Source organism: Carcharodon carcharias, chromosome 5 (genome assembly GCF_017639515.1).
Source record: "Carcharodon carcharias isolate sCarCar2 chromosome 5, sCarCar2.pri, whole genome shotgun sequence".
NCBI lineage: Eukaryota > Metazoa > Chordata > Chondrichthyes > Lamniformes > Lamnidae > Carcharodon > Carcharodon carcharias.
This window is the reverse complement of record NC_054471.1, coordinates 178,810,384-178,824,101: the sequence shown is the minus strand read 5'-3', so window position 1 is coordinate 178,824,101 and position 13,718 is coordinate 178,810,384.

The following is a 13,718-nucleotide window of genomic DNA, read 5'->3' as shown; positions in this document are numbered from 1 at the left end:
CGGGTGGCAATGGCGCCATGGGTGCAGGTGAACACAGTGAGGGAGCTTCCTGAAGGCAGACAGCTGCCTCAGGGAGTTGCAGACCTGCAGATAAGAAAATCAGGCACGATCAAGCACCCAAAAGTACACCTCATAAAGATGCTGTCCCCAGGTATTTCTTTTTATTTTGTTTCCTAACAGAGATTTCATCCCACCCTTGGATGAGGTTTCATTAAAAACGTAGAGGCCGCCTGGCCGACTCGCCCGTCCGCCAACCATAAGGTCGGACAGCCATGAAGAATCGTTGACAATTGCACCATTTGGGCTTAACTGCCTACTTAATCGCTGGCGGGCATGCTTCTGAGTGCCCTGTGCGCCCACCAAGTGCAGTGTCGTGCAAGCGCACTATGACATTGGGATGCTCGCCCAATGTCATCTTGCGCAATTTTACGGCCATTCAAGTTGGTCGTGCACCCGCCTGCAGAACATAAAATTCTGCCCCAGGTGCCCTGTCTAAACTGCAGCTGCCCACACAGTTCTCAATGGTTGCAGCACAGGGCTGCTCCAGTGAAGACATCGCCCTGAAAGCCAAGAAGAGTTCAGTGACCCATCACTGGAATGCCTTTTGGAGGCCCCTTGTGATGTCCCCCACCCCTGCTCTGGCTGCAGGAGGTCCAGCAAACTCCCCACCCCAGCTTGGGAGGTGCTGACAGTGGTGGTCAATGCCAGTGCTGCCCAGAAGAGGTTGGCCATCCAGTGCAGAAAGAGGATGAATGATCTTATCTGTGCTGCCAGGGTAAGGCAACCATCTCATCATTCTAAACTCACACTCACACAAGCCCATCACACATTTACTGGCAGCTCACTCACTGCCAGCTCAAGGGACATCACCACTCGGTCTCTCACACACACCCTCGCATCTCCATCTGGTCTCATGTCCTCTAGAGATCTTGAGGCTACTTGCACAGAAGTACATGTGCCACCCCCTACACAACCTGGGATACTCTCTTTCCCCAGCACAGCCCTCCTCCTCCAGCCTCTTCCCTTGCCTGAGGTCTCTACTCCCCCTTTGTCAAACAAGCCCTGGTCCTGCAACCATCGAAAAGCCACCCCCACCTTACCGCTGGTCTGGTAGAGAGAGACCTGCCCGTGAGCCCCCATAAAAGTAACGTGGTGCTGCCTGGCGCTGAGGGCTGCAAGTGCTGCCCGAAGCAAGGTAGGCAAACAAACCTCGAAGTCCTGAGCAAAGTGCAGCTCGCCAGGTGCATGTTTCTTATGTGTAACTGTGAAACACATCAGTGTGCAATCATGCCAATGTGCCCAGCTGATCCAGTGTGGGAGGGCTTGATTCTGGCAGGCAGGGAATACAACTATGTGCAAATGTATTAAAATGACGTTCCCGATGTTGGACAGTGGGAAATACAAAACGCTGTTGACAGGTAGAACGGATTATCATAAACTGGCTTCATGATGGCGTGAAACGATTTTTGGCCTTTCCACCATATTGTCCGCTCGCGCCTGCCATGACACCCAAGGCCAAAAGGGATGGAAAATTCCGGCCCATGTGTCTATTTCTCGTGAGATACTGTTGACCCTCTCAATCTATTAAGCTGTGCATAAGCATCAGGCAAATCCAACTTCCTGAATACCTTGGATCCCTCTCAGCCTGCATACAAATCTTGAGAAGTCGGTTGTAGATACTGCTCATCAACTGCCTGCTTAGTTGTAGTCCAGACTTTGTCTCGAGGTTTTCTCTGACGTGGGTACTACTACAATTCGTGTTACCCAGTCACTGTGTTCAGTTCTCACTAGCACACCATTTCTCTCTAGCTTCCTTAGTTCCACTTCAACCTGGGTTTTGAAAGCTTAAGGAACTGGTGTAGCCTTGCATTACTGGTCTTGCATCAAGCTTAATTTGGATGTGAACTGCACCTATTATACATTCATAAATGTCTTTGAAAATATTGTTTTGGTATGACGGTATTGCTGTAAAATATTGCTGTAGCATATCAAACTTTGGTTATCTCAAGATGGAAAATATGCGTCCAGTCTAACTTTAGCATATAAACCCAGTCTTTACCCATTAATGTTGACTTGCTGACATATCTCGCTATAACAATGGGTAACTTGAGGGACTTGCCCTTAAATTGGACACTGCACTCCATTTGTCCAGATGTTTCTAACATCTCACTTGAGTAGGTTTTCAATTGAACTGTTGCTCTAGTGCATGCCTTTATTCATAATGGAACAAACTGCAGTCATATCGATGCACATGTTGATGTACTGTTGATTTACCAACGCCGTTGTATAAAAGTCTCTGTCATTTGTGGGACCACTAGTGGCACAAACACATAGTGATACAATCCTATAAGGGACCATCAATGTGTAAAGAGGAAATCTGAATGCCCAGCAATTAACCAACAGAGCTAGGACACAAGATTTCACTTTTTCTAAGAAGAAAACACTGTTGTCTATATAAAGAGAAATTAACCAAAGCCAGCACCAATAACATTATAGTTTATAATTGCTTATGCTATAAACTAATTCCTACCTTTTTACTTCCCCCCCAAGTTCTCTTATCTTACAAAATCTTGAAGGTTCATTCACTTTTCCTGGGACCAATCCAAAATGTATGCCACAGCTATCCAGAATTTACTTTAATTCCCCTAAGTGTTCCAGATTTCTCCAACATACAAGATTTATGGTGATCCTTCCATAGGTTTTTGGCTCAGTGACACCAATTTTCTTCACAGTCCTAGTGACTGTGGACTCTTCAGCTTCTTGTCCTGGCTTTGGACAAACAAAGACTGTTTTTTTATTTCCCAATCTGCTCCTACAGCTTCTGTGCAGTTCTTTAAAAGCTAACTATTCAAGTTGACTGCTTTCTGTCACAAGGCTCTGTGAGAACCACTGTGGATGTCTCCCTCTAGCTTCAAACTAGGCAAATTTTCCAGCTTCTTTCCTTCTCATGAATTCCAAACGGAACTCAAGGCCCCACCCACATTGCACACAGTGAACAATAAAGTTAGTATTTTCTCTGCTTAAATGCAGGCCTGGCCAGCATTCATTTCCTCTGGTTCACACCACTCAGTGAGTAGCAGCCTACACAAGACCAAACCTGCAATTTCCTCTGTCTTTTCCCAAACTGAACTACCTGTTTCTTTCACCAAACACACTCAGATAAATTAAACTAAAGGACATTCTACCCCTATACCCCATTTCCATGATGATGTGACAAGTTCTGGGATGTTCTCAAACAAGAATGTAAATGAATTATTTTACCTTCAACACAACCTAAATGAATAATTTAAATTACTAATGGAGTTGTATAGCCTTCTTTCCCAGAATTGCTAGCTTTTAGTTTCTTTTATAGAGGTAATGATAGAATCCCTGGCTCTAACAAGAGGTCCATAAATGGATCATCTATTGTTCCGTGTTTACACTTCTAACTCTGACCTTGAAAATAAATGTAAGCTAGCTTTTAAATGTAATTAATTCAAGCTTGTTTAAATTGCATATACTTCTGGGTTTCTTACCAGGTTCTCAATCAGATGCACCCCCCCCCCCCCCCCCATTTATTTACCCTTAACATTATAACACCCAACCCAAGTTATATTCCTGAAACTAAAAGTTATATTCTAAAACATATAAACCATGAACTAGATTTTTACAACAACAGGTCTCTTCACTAAGTACTCTGAATTCACATCAAGATTCACTGCTTTCCATTACCACTAGTATGAGTTCTCTTTCCTGCTTTGGCCTTTGCTCAGCAATCAGTTGCAATGTGACCGATCCTTGGCAATCAAAGCATTTGTCAATTCAGTACAGATAGGCTTGTGCTGTGTGATTGCCGTAACAGCAATAGCAAGCCCTAAACCTCCATCAATAGCATGCTTCTGGCCCCCACTTTAGGCTTGGCAGAATCCTTCTGACAATGAACAGAATCTGTACTGAGCATTTTCTTTGGATGCAATTCCCAAACATTCTTTGATGCCATCTCCGTGGTACAAGCAATCTTACACATTGGCTCAAGCATAACATTTCGTGTGTTTAGTAACTTTGACTGGATTCTTTCACCCACTAATCCACACATAAATCTGTCGCGCAATGCACGCTCTAAGAACGTGCCAAAGCTGCAATGCCATGATAAATCCAGTGCCACAATGGTTTCAAGTTTGTTACTTTCTACTCTCCTAAGTGACTTATAATTAAAATATTCCTTCAAATTAACAATGACTATTTTGAAAGGCAAATCTTTTGCCTAGTTGGGAACAAGATTTGTTAGTGTGCCATACATTTCTGGGCAATCTCCGTTATCAGAATTACTTTCTTGCAATTGTAATTGCCTTAATCTAACCCTGAAATTATTCATTTTCACCATTGAGTTCAAATATATTATTGGTTCTGAACAGCATGTTTATATCAATGTTTGAATTGAGTGGTTTTCCAGTTCTGTCATGTCCTGTGGATACAGCTATTTTGCACCATTTTAATGTAAGTGACCCACTAAACGCTTTACTGTGGCTGTCTGTAATAGTGTTACAGAAACTAAGTCATCTATCTATTCAGGACAAACTCACCAAAGCCAGTGCGGTTGCTAGGTGAATGGATGAACTCTAGGACCATGCAGCACCCCATTCACTAAGGAGATCATTTGAAGCACAGACCTTGCACAATGTAGCCAGAATCGTCTCCGTCCTACGAGGTAAGTAATGGAGAGCCAGCTTATTTTGTTCATCGTGGTCTCTGCTGCTGTTTGCTGCAAACCATTTGCACTTTAATCCCATTTCGTCGCCAAAATCGATTACATATTGGGAGGCGCTTTCTAATAGAATAGACACCAAAATGGCTAGATCACAAATAAAAACTGAAAGTGCTGGAAATACTCTGCAGGCCTGGCAGCCTCTGTGGAGTGAAAAATGTAGTTAAAGTTTTGAGCTGAATATGACCTCTTCAGAACTGAAGGAGGGTAGAAATGTGATGAGTTTTATGCTATAGAAATCGGGGAGGAGGCGGAAGAAGAAAAGGAAAGTTTGTGATAGGGAAGGGGGCAGGAGTGATTAAATGATAAAGATGTCATGGAACAAAAGGCAAAGGGAATGGTAATGGTTGTGGTAAAGAGACAAAAACTTTGTCCAGAGTGAGTATAGATATCAGAATTATTATAGACAGATGTAAACTGAGATAAACTGAAACTCCAATTCTCTTCCCTTCTGCCCAGGCTGTCTCCTAGCCTCCAGAAAGTTCTCTGACTTTCCTTCTATTTCCTTAATCCTATTGGCTCTTGCATCTCAAAAGGATGTTAGAGTCTTCTTCAGCTTTCTGCAGCTGAACAGCATTGTTCTGGCTCCCTCCTGTTTCCCAGTCTCTGTGGACTATATTTGGCCCCCTGGACACAGTGCCTGGTTTTCCACCAAGTCATTTCCCAACAAGAGGTTATTCTCTACTATCAATAATCTTGGAACAATCCCAACTGGTGACATACTCTGTGGGTGAAATTTTACACTGGTGACTCTTAAACAGATGCTAGTAATTCTCTTTACTAGCACTATGGTGCTTGTCCTGTTTTTTAATTGGCAAATCAACAAACCCCGCAGCAAGCAGTGTTTGAAAGCACTCTGCATCTTGGAAAATAGTTATTTCTTTTCTGGTAGCTTGGGATGAGAAAAGATTCATGGTTTCTTTTGGAAGGAGCCTTTTTAGGAATTTTGTCCTACTGCTACCCCACCTGAATCTGGCCAGGCTATGGACATGGTTCTGACCCCTGCTTCCCCTGCTTGTTCCCTGGTAAACCAACGGTTCTTTTTTATGTGCCCTGGTTTGACAGGAGCCAAGCAGGGCACAGCCCTCCCATTTTATTTTCCATGTTCTTTCCTTTAAAAGTTGGGGATTGATCCACACAATCTTCCTTACTTTTCTTTCCTCTGGAGTCTATTTCCGTTCCTTCTACTTCCTGTTTTATCTCCGCCCTGGCTGTAAAGAGCTACCTGACTCAAATTTACTTTGTTTTAGAGGTTTATGGGTTAACTTGTAGTCGTCAGCCATGATAGTCGCATCTCTGGAAACTCTTTGTCCCTCTATATGAGTTTTGAGGCTGCATAGGAGAGAGTTTTTAATCTCCTCAAAACTACTATTTCTCTTAGCCTTCATAGGTGCTTGAATCCAATGGTCAAAAAATGCTTGTTTACTCCTGTCAAATTCTAGAAAGGTCTGTGGATTTTCAGGGGAATTCCAGAATTGTTGTTGGCATGTCTCCAGCATGTGTTCATATACATTGAGAATAGCAACCTTTTTCTGATCATAATTGGCAGAGCTCTCAGCAGGTAGCATGGAATAATGAGTTTTTCTGACTAGCTTACCTTGTATTAGAAGTGTCCAAAACTCCATTGGCCATTGCAATTAAGCTGCCAGTTCTTCAAAGCTTGTAAAGAAAGTCCCCACATCCCCTCTTCAAATTTTGAGGCAAATTGGGAGTAGTTCAAGAAATCAAACGGTGTCCCTGGGCTAAGGGTATTGAAATTGCCTTAAGGAAAAGTTATGCTTTCCCTTGCTGCTGTAATCAGTCTCAAGTCCCTATCTATTTTGTGCCTATAACTCTTTCTCAAGCTTTTTGAGCTGGAAAGTATGTTCTTGCTGTCCCACTCTCTCTCCCCCCTTTATTTTTCTCCTGGACTTCCATTTCCCCCTTTTCCTCCCCTGTCTGAAACTCTAACACTAACCTTTGCTCTTCCAGGGGAACTTTGATTAGGGTTACCTGGCCTGTTTCAACTTCTGCTTCTTTTGCCTGTCCTGAATCTGGAGTGAGGTCCAAATGCTTGGCTAGCTTCTTTTATACCTTGGATCTCCATGCTGTATTTGCTTTTTTAAGCCCTACCTGCTTAGATTTGGCTTTAGCTGATCTATGCTTAGGGACATTAATTTAGCCAAGTTAAGTCCTCCTGCTCAATGAACATTTTTGCATCAAAACTAGCCAGGTTATTTTCTAGCATTAATACTCGAAACCTGCTGCTGAAGTTGTTTGTATTAAAGAACAATTTCACTTATTAAATTTTTCCCTTTTGGCTTCTGATTTATCTTTTTAATGTTAGAGTCTGTTTTAGTCCAATTCAAATTGTTAATGCAGCATCCAATTTCTGTTACAGACAGTGGGAGGGAAATAAACTGAAATCCCCAATTCCCTCCCATTCTGTCCAGAATCAGTAAGGTTTATTTTTGAAAAGGGAGATGTGTGTCCCCGTTAGTGTCCAGTCCATTTAAATTACCAACAGCAGACTTTCATAGGTTTAAACAAAGAGGATTATTTATTCACACGCTCACCCTGAAAGATCTAAGCACTACATTAGTCACACACCACACACTCAAGAAAGAAACAATTAAAGAAGATAGTGCACTTCTACAAGTATTAAACCACAAGAATAGTTAACTGTTTATGGGTCCTTACGAGCCCATGGAAGAAGGAAACATTTCCCACTTTTGAATTTTAGTCTAGTTAAGTTCTGGTAGCTGGGAGTCGGATATCAGGATTACACTGAAGAGAAGAATGTTCAGTAGGTCATGAAGTCAAGAACTTGTGGCTGTTGTATCAGGAGGTCCAATTTACTTACAGGTGAACTCAGAGCTTTGGAATCAGGCTGGGATGCTTTTTAAAAAAGACTCTCAGTTCTAAAAAGGCAAAGGTGGCACAGCCTTTCTCTGCAGCTGTTATCTTGTTGGTGTTATTCTGTAGACTTCCCCCAGGTCTTATCGGAGTTTTTAGATAAAAAGTTTTCAGTTTCAGAGAACCAGTTTCAGTCACATAGTCAACTGCCATTGACATGCAATAAAAGGTAGATGGTGATTTTTCAGACTTCACTTGTGGATAGCTGATCTCATCAGCTTGCCTTTATGACATTGCACAACTGGAGACTTAGATTCTAGGAGTCCATTGATTTTGTGTTGGAGTAAACTTTGAACAATGGCAAGCATAAATTCCATGAAGGAATGATGTCTTTTTAAAAAATTCATTCATGGGATGTGGGTATCACTGGCTAGGCCAGCATTTATTGTCCATGCCCTATTGCCCTTGAGAAGCTGATTGTGAGCTGCTTTCTTGATCTGTGGCAGCCCATGTAGTACAGGTTTGGAAGGGAGTTCCAGGATTTTGAACCCAGTAACAGTGGAGGAACAGCGATATATTTCCAAGTCAGGATGGTGTAGCTTGGGGGGTGGGGGTACCTTCCAGGTGGTGGTGTTGTTCCCATGTGTTTGCTGCCCTTGTCCTTCTAGATGGCAGTGGTTGTGGGTTTGGATGGTGCTACCTAAGGAGGGTTGGTGAGTTCCTGCAGTGCATCTTGTAGATGGTACGCACTGCTGCTACTGTGCGCAGTAGTGGAGGGAGTGAATGTTTTTGGATGGGGTGTCAGTCAAGTTGGCTGCTTTTTCCTGGATGGAGTCAAGCTTCTTGAGTGTTATTGGAGCTGCACTCATCCAGGCAAGTGAATAGTATTCCATCACACTCCTAACTTGTGCCTTGTTGATGGTTTGGGGAGCTTAAAGAAGCTTTGGGGAGTCAGGGGGTGAGTTACTCACCACAGGTGAATATGTGCATTCAAAAGGGATGCACTATTATGACCTCACCCATTATGACTCAACTCAGAACTTTCCAGAAGCTTGCTAGTCTGTTGAAGTTGTAAAGGCCACCTGACACTACCCTCCACCCCCCCTCCCCACCTCCCCCCACTATCCCCACAACCCATGGCTGCCATCTTAACAGTTCATTAGTGTCCATTTTTCCGTTGGAACACAGTCCATGTTTAAAGTTATGAATATGAAATGCATTTTACTGGGCATGATCGAATAATGAACAACTCTTTTCAAAAGAACATGCAAAGCAAAATTCAAACCAGTGCATGGCAAAAACCACAATTAAAATGAGGACAGATTTCATTGTCTGAAATTGTTGAACTCAATATTGAGTCCAGGAGGCTGTAAAGTCCCTAATCAGAAGGCATGGTGCTATCCCTCCATTTCAAGCCATTTCATTCTCTCTTGCCAGAGATAAGCAGGCAGAGTGAGTGGGTGCCTTCAGGAGTATTGCAGGCTTCGTCAAGTGTAATTGCATCGGCTGCATGCATGTCAACATATGAATGTGACTTATCAACTCTGTGACTATCTCAATAGAAAAGAATTACAGTCCTTCAGCTGGTGTGTGACCAAATGCAGAATATCATGCCCAGTATCCTGGCAGCAAGCATGAATCCTTCATTCTGTGGGTGTCCACTGTGCCATCTGTATTTGAGCCAACACAACAAACCAGAGGGTAGCTACTGGGGGACAAGCCTTATCCTTTGCTGTCATGGCTCATGAATCCGTTGTGTAGCCCATGAGATTGTGAGCATAATGCATATAACAAAAGGCAACCGAGCGCAGCTGTGGAACTGAGTGCATACTTGGGAGTTTGGTGAGTGGGGAAGTTTGGTGAGGAGGGGGAGGAGGTATTCCTTTCTTTTTGCTTTTTCTATCTTTCTCACCCTGTGGGAATTGGTTCTTATTCCACTACAGGGAATCGAGCTAGCTGCTTGGTGAGTATCTGGTAAGTGGTTAAGGTCGATTCCAGTCCTAAGCTTTTAAATAGTATGCGAACTGGTGGTAAAGTTAATAAAATATACAAAAAAGGAAAATAAATAAGTGAATAATATGATTAAGTAATTAATTAAAATACATTAAGGATGGCAGGACAGGTGATGTGTCAATGCTGCAGCTCCTGGATGCCAATGTGATCCAGGGCAAATACATCTGCTGTAAATACTTGCGGCTTGAGGAACTTCAGCTCAGAGTCATTGAGTTGGGGGCTGAGCTGCAGACACTGTGACACATCATGGAGGGGGAAAGTTACCTGATGCTTTGTACCAGGAGATAGTCACACCACTTAGGATAGGGTCTCCTGATTTGGTCAGAGATAGGAGGGTGTGAGTGAGGCAGGTATGGAGACCCAGAGGGCAGGAGTGCAGGAGTCTCAGCCTTTGTAATTGCCCAATAAGTCTGAAGTTCTCGCAGCTTGTTTGGATGAGAGTGGGGGATGCAAGCTGGATGGCACCGTGATAGAGCAAGCTATTCAAGTGGGGGGGATCAAAAAAAATGTAGTGGTAGTAGGGGACAGTATAGTGAGGGGAATTGACACTGTTCTTTGCAGCATAGAGCGAGAGTCCAGGCAACTGTTTTGACTGCCCCGTGCCAGGGTTTGGAAGATCTGTTAAGGGCTCAAGAGAGACTTGCAGTGGTAAGAGGAGGATCCAGTTGCCATGGTCCAATGACATAAGGTGGAACTACGAAAGAGACTCTGTATAGTGAGTTTGAGGAGCTAGGCACTAAATTAAAAAGCAAAACCTCAAAACCTCTGGAATATTATCTGAGCTACGTGCAAATTGGCCTAGGGTACATACAATTAGAGAGATGAATACATGGCTCAAAGACTGGTGTGGGAGAAGTGGGTTCCATATCTTGGGGCACTGGCACCAGTATTGGGGAAAGTTGGGGCTGTATTGTTGGGTTGGTCTATACCTGAACTGTGCTGGGACCAGTGTTCTTGTCAGCCTCATAACTAGGGAAACAGAGAGGGTGGGGGCAAGGGATAAAATTTGGGAAAATGTGGTAAATCAAAGAGTGGAGAAAAGAAAAGAGAGAAAGATATTAATGTGGAGAATGTTAATGAGAATGATAAACAGACCATGACAGGAAGGGACAGACGATACAGGGGGTGAAAATCTAAGAGTAAATGAGCAGATAAAGCTAGATGTTACAAAAATAATAAAAGGACAAAACTAAAGGCCCTGTATCTGATTGCACATAATGTGCAAAACAAAACATATGACAGTGCAAATAGAAATAAATAAGTACGATCTGATCGCAATTACAGAGACATGCCTACAGAATTACACAGATTGGGACCTGAATATTGAAGCATTCATGACATTTAAGAAGCACAGGAAGCTAGGAAAAGGTGGAGGGGTGGCTCTGTTAATTAATATGATATTGGCACATTAGAGAGTTGACCTAAGTTCAGGAAACCAGGATGGAGAAATGGTTTAGGTAGAGATGAGAAATGATAAAGGCAAGAAGTTGCTTGTGGGAGTGGTGTACAGGCCCCCTAACAGTAACCATACAGAAGGACTGGGTATAAAGGAAGAAATAATAGGAGCTTGACAGAAAGGTACGCTGATAATCATGGGGGATTTTAATTTGCATATAGACTGGGAAAGTCACATGGGCAAGATAACCTAGATGAGGAAGTCATAGAATCTATTTGGGATTGTTTCTTAGAATACCACGTTCTGGCACCAACCAGACAGCAGGCTATACTGGACCTGGGGCAGGATTTTACAGCCCCTCCCACTCTTCAGGATATTACAGTCCCACCGAACTGAATGGAGATTTAAATGGCTCATCACATCTGCTGAGGGGAGACACGCCACAGTGGGACCATAAAATCCTGGCCCTGGTATTGTGCAATGAGATAGGATCAATTAATGACCTCATAGTGATGACGCCCCTAGGTAGCAATGATCATAATATGTTTGAATTTTAGATTCAATTTGAGGTAGGGAATACTGGGTCCAAGACTAGTATTTTAAACTTAAGTAAGGGCAATTATGAGGGCATGAAAGCACAACTAGCTAATGTGAAATGGCAAATTAGGTTAAGGAAGACTTGTCCAAACTTTTTGCTCGGAGGGGACCACATTTAAATTTTTTTAATCACCCAAGGAGCCCATGAGCAAATTTTAGAAAGATAAGGTTTGGCAGAACAAGAAACTGAATTTCAAAAAAAATTCAGAAATAATTGCTGAGCAAAAGTAAAATGATGTCATAGCAATATATTGTTAAGTTAAAAAACAGTAATTAATAAAAATGACCAGGGTATGAGAGGGTCAGTATATGTATGTCCGGCTCACTCCCAGCCTCAGTGTGGGTGCGCATATATAAGTTCGTGTGTGGTGCTGACAGAATGGGGGTAAGGCAGAGACTCAGTCAGTCTCTTTCTTACTCTCACACACATACATACCGGCCAGAATTTTACATCTCGCGGGCAGGCCCGTGCCTAACCCAAACAAACAAAAAAAAAGCATGAGATAACGTCGGGCAAGTGTCCCAACATCATGCACGGCTGTTGGAGTCGAGTCTTCCAACAATTAAAGGGCCACTTAAGGCCATTAAAAAGGCAATTGATCCCAAATTTATGTTGCCCATGCGATTTCGTACTTGTCACATGGACAAAACGGGGAGGCTGGCAGCCCACTTTTTACAAAACCTCATCCAAGGGCGGAATAAGATGGTCAGCAGTGTTGCCAGTGTAAGGAATGAAGCGTTTAGGAGATAGTTTGCTGGTGGTTGCTTATTTGAACTTAACAGCTTAATTTATGTTATGAGCTTCAGTCTTAACATTTCCAGGCTTCATTTCAAGAATCATTAGTGTCTGCAAGGCTCAAGGACGATTTTGACTGTGTGGACCCTTCCAGACACCAGACATCCTTCTGTGACCCTGGTAATGGGGATTGTGCTCTCTGCTGGTGGCATCTCCTTTTAGGAGGAAGAGAGGGGTAGGAGGGTGAGGAGGCCAAGTGCTTCTATGAGGCTTCCAGGGGAGTGACCTCTGGGAGGAGAGGCGCAGGCGCAAGTGGCGCAGGGCCAGCAGGTAGTCCAAGGCAGAAGGGGCCACAGAAGATGCCACTATCCTGCTGCCAGGGTTTACAGTCAGCGATGCAGCTATCTCAATATGTCCGAGGTGCAATAGCGAAGGAGGCTTTGCTGCTCCAAGAAGATTGCGACTTTCATTTTTCAGATGTTGGGGCCTGAGATTACCTCCAGCTGTGTGGTGGGAAACTCCATGCCAGTAGCTCTGAAGGTCACAGTGGCCCTCAACTTCTACGCCTCCGGCTCTTTCCAGGGGTCAGTGGGGGAATCTGTGTGGAGTGTCCCAATCAGCTGTCCGGAGTTGTTCAGTTGTTCAGGCAGGTAGTGATATTTATTCACTTCTGTATGGACGAGGCCAGCCAGGCTGAGCTAGCCAAAGGGTTTGTAGTGATTGCTGGGTTCCCCCCGGGTCCAGGGTGCCATCGACTACACACATGTGGCCATCAAGGCGCCAGCAGGTCAGCCGGGTGCCTTCGCCAACAGGAAGGGCTTCCACTCCATGAATGTGCAGATAGTGTGTGATCACAGGATGCAGATTCTGCAAGTATGTTCAAGGTGCTCTGGCAGCTCCCGTGACGCTTATATCCTCAGACACTCCCAGGTTTCATGGCTATTCACTGCTTCAGCTCAGCTGGATGGATGGCTGCTGGGTGACAAAGGCTATCCATTGAAAAGGTGGCTTCTGACACCTCTCTGCCACCCAAGAACAGAGGCAGAGCAGCGTTACAATAGGAGTCATACTACCACAAGGGCGGTTATAGAGTGCACTTCCGACGCCTGGACCATTCAAGGGGAGCACTACAATACCCCCCGAACGGGTGTCACTGATAGTGGTTGCATGCTGCACTCTCCACAATCTGGCACTGGCAAGGGGGGGACCCACTGGAGGAAGAGGATCTTGAGACAGCTTCACAGGCCACAGAGGATGAATCCAGTCATGAGTCAGAAGAGGAGAACGGTGAGGAGAATGCTGAGGACATGGAAGCAGACCTCTGGATTATTCAGGGAAACAGTGACACCAGGGCTGCCCTGATCAAACACTTCAACTAGGCTTCCAAAGATCTGCTT